This window comes from Echinops telfairi, unplaced genomic scaffold, assembly GCF_000313985.2.
Source record: "Echinops telfairi isolate 266 unplaced genomic scaffold, ASM31398v2 ScPeMD7_7400;HRSCAF=8409, whole genome shotgun sequence".
NCBI lineage: Eukaryota > Metazoa > Chordata > Mammalia > Afrosoricida > Tenrecidae > Echinops > Echinops telfairi.
In genome coordinates, this window is record NW_022111300.1 from 59,403,581 (window position 1) to 59,407,726 (window position 4,146).

Consider the following 4,146-nt stretch of genomic DNA (forward strand, 5'->3'; position numbering starts at 1 on the left):
GTGATGGTCGGAGCTCTCAAGTGCTGCGCTAACAGAAATATCACACAGGGTGGGCTGTGGTGAACAGACAGATCTAGCAGCTAGAGGTCCTGGAGGGAGGCCTTCTCTCTGTCCATGCTGGTGGGAGGTCCCTGTTTTTGTCCAGCCCGCTGGCATCTACTCGGCTCTTTCCCCATCTGTGTTTTCTGTCCCTGCCTTCTCCAGCTGCTCTTTCCAGAGCTCAGAAGAGATAGACTTAAGGCACACGCGCACCAACGCTGCTGCATTCAGCTGACAAGGGAAACCCTTTCTGCCAGTAGGCTTGTAGCCATGGTGCAGGGGCTGGAATCTGCACACCTCATTCTAGGGGCCATGATTCTGTCTCCAGGGCTCAGGTGGGTGGGTGGCCTTCCTGTGTGCACACTCCCGTTCTTTCTGCTTCCCAGGTGGCCATGCTGTCACGCCATTCCTGATTGTCTGTGCAGCTATAGAGAAGCCGGAATGCCCACAGCCTGCCTTTCCCTTTGCCCAACTCACCTTGCACCATCCTTCCTCCAGCGTGGAAGAGGCTGGCCTCTGCTGCTGTTAGGAAAGGCCTCCGACCTTCAGGAGGACAAGCTGGGAGCCAGCCAGCCATGTGTTGTCCTCTCTGTACTTAGCTTAGTTGTGTCACTCTACTGAACACTCCTCGATTGTTTCAGCAGAACTGTGGGTCCCCCTGTCACTTCCAGAATGGACAAGGGTTGTTTCTGGTAGCATTCTCAGAGGGATGTATATACCGGTGTTTATCTCACCAGGAAGTGCATTGCGAAACTGCTTGGAAAAATATTACCTTTACTTACGCATTGTCCCTTCTTCCTGAGACCACTGTGATAGGTAGGTTTATTGTGCCAATCTGGCCATTAGGAACATGTGGGAATAACCAGGTCACCGTGTGATTGGAGGGCAGAGAGATAACTGGCTCTGCAAGGCCTGCCCACCCCTCTCTTGCTCTCTGGTGACCAGAGCTTGCTGGAGCTCGCTGGAGCAGGCTGGAGCTAATTCTTTGCCTCAACCTGTGAGCTACACTCCCTGTGGGCCAGGCCAATCAATGGATGTGCTGCTAGAACTTAAGGCTCCATTGAGGTCTGCTTCGCCACACTGCTGGTGCGTACATCGCTTGAACTTGAGGCTGGTGGATTCAGCTGCCTTGCATTTCTTGTGTTGAATATCCCATCTGAGCCTGCTCCACTAAGCTCCTGAGCGACTGACCCACCCTGCTGCTTGTTGCCTGTGGACAGACCCTTCCTTCCTTGCCCCAGGGAGGACTCAGCTGTCTGCTTCCTTGACCTTGGACCTAGCAGCTCTCATGAGTCGAAGGATTTATAGAATATTAACTGTTTCACGGAAGTGAGTTGAACTGAACCCTCTGTACTGTTGTGTGGACTAATTCGCTGTTATCTTCCTTCTCACTGTTTAAATCTATCTATCTATCTACCTACCTACCTATCTATCTATCTTCTATCTATCTATCAATCAAATAATAAGTGTCCTGGTTTTGTTTCTCTAGAGAGCCCGGCCTAACATAACCACCCTCGGTGGAAGTTTTCTTTTCCCTTTCCTTTTTGCCTCCCGTGTAATTTTACTAAAGCTGTTCTCTAGCATGGCGCCACTGTCTTTCATCTTAGCCTGGCTTACTTGTGCAAGTCAGTCTGCAGGACACAGAGCCCCTCTGTTGTTTTCAACCACAGTTGATCAAGCGTAAAATCAGTGCCTCTGTTTCACTGAGCTCAAAGTGAGCAGCTGCCCAACTCTGTGTCCACGTGAGAGCCTGGATGTAGAGGACTGACCGTTGCCCCCACTGTGCATGTCCTTTCACCCCTTGGATTGGAATCTGAAACTAAGCTGTTGACCAAGATGCATGTGAAAAAGCCATTTCATAACTCCAGTATAAACCGGGTTTGGCTTGATAGCAGAGCACCAGAGAAGACATCTGAAATCTTGGAATTGCTCTTAGACAGTACAAACAGGCTGCTTAACAGAGAGACCACAGTGGATCTCAATACGCAATGCTTTCAAGGCGAGGGTTACTCACTGCTTATTGCTCTCCCACCAGCAATCCCCGGGGAGACAGGTGACTGAGTGACTCTGCTTTCCAAGGTCGTGCAGAAGCTCAGGTACCGTCCACAATTTTTTATCTGACCATCCCTCATGTCATTGTCATGGTGGAAACTCAGTCCCTAGACCTGGATTCCAATAAGCAGGGAATAGGGAGAGCAGAATAGTTCAATTGTCTCTACTCCCAATTCCAGAAAGGATGCCCACCAAGTCCACTCACACCTCCTCCAGCATAGTCTGTGGACACAGATCACTGCAGGGAAGCCGAGGGGTGCAATGCAGCTCAGCCATTGGGAATGATGATGTTGACTGAGCTTTGTCTACCTTCAACAGGGCAAGGGTGCACTTTGATGGGACCTACCAGTCTTTTCCTCAATAACCACTTTCTACCGGTAAGACTGTGCATGTGGTAGAAAATGGGAGAGTTATGTTTAGATAGCATTATTAGAATAAATATCGCTTACAACTCAATGTAAAGTAAACCAAACCACCACAACTGCACTGTATTGGGTAAATCTACTGCACAAGGCCTCTTCAGAGTGCTGACAAGCAAGGTGCCATTTTCAAACTAAGGTGTAAATGACCCAAGCCATGTATTTCCACTTGCTGCATACAAAGTTGGACACTGAACGCGGGAGAGCAAAGAAGAACCGAGGCATTTGCATTATGGGGCTGGTGAAGAATATTGAAAGCACCATGGACTGCCAAAAGAACAAATTGATCTGTCTTGGAAGAATTACTCCCAGAACGCTCCTCAGAGGCAAAGATGGTGAGACTTCATCTCACACACTTGGTCATGTTATCCAGAGAGGCCAGTCCCTTGGAAAGGACATGAAACTTGATTAAGCCGAAGGGCAGTGAAGAAGAAGAAGACTGTCCAGGAGATGAATTGACGCCCTGGCCATGGCAATGGATGTGGACATGACAAACACAGAATCAGCAGCTTCTAACAGCAACCAGTAATGGCAGAATAAACTTCTTCAGGCCCCAAGGAATGATGGGATCAGTATCCACTCAATAGGCCATACATCTGCTGCATTATGTTGTTTAACATGTGTGGGTGCCTTTTGGTCATCTGGTGCAATGCAATCAGAATCCATTGCGATGTAAAAGTTGGTACCCTAGCTTAAAGAGTGGAAAGAGAGCGTGAGGGTTGAGGGAACTAAGACTAAGAGGAAGCAGTGACCTCATCTCAGTGATCGGAAAATCTATCCAATTGAAGCGTAACAAGTCAGAAAGAGATGCTATCATGTTTGGCAAGCTGACATCGATGCTTACAGATGTTTTCCTGCAGTGTTATTTTCATAATAAATAGATAAATGACAGACAGATAGATGAACAATTCACCTAGCAGACCTATAGCCAGCATTTGGTATGTAGCACAGGGACTCTCGTGCCACACTGGGTCACATACTAGGTTGCTAACAATAAGGCCAGCAGTTCAAACCCACCTGTCACCCCACAGGAGAAAGAGAAGCTTTCTATTCCCATAATGATTTACTTACGGGGAAGTTCTACTCCGTTTCATCCGGCCATTATGAGTCATAATTGAGGGTTTAGCAGGTCTATGGCAACTTCCACAGGTGAAAGACGTGGAACTCTCCTTCCTTAGGAATTCCAGCCTTAGGAAGGTTATGGGGGCAGTTCAACTTTACCCCATAGAGCCGTTCTGGCTCAGACTCCACTGAGTGGCAATGGATATGGTGATGCAATGTTTAAGCTCTCAGCTGTTAGCCCAAAGGCCTGTGCTTCAAACTGAACAGTGAGATTGTGGGAGGAAGACCTGGCATCTCTTCTACAGAGATTACTGCTGTGGACAAAGTTAGAGATTACCGCTGTGGACAATGTTAGAGATTACAGCTGTGGACAAGGTTAGAGATTACAGCTGTGGACAAGGTTAGAGATTACCGCTGTGGACAATGTTAGAGATTATAGCTGTGGACAAGGTTAGAGATTATAGCTGTGGACAATGTTAAGAGATTACAGCTGTGGACAATGTTAGAGATTACTGCTGTGTACAAGGTTAGAGATAAAGCTGTGGACAATGTTAGAGATTACAGCTGTGGACAA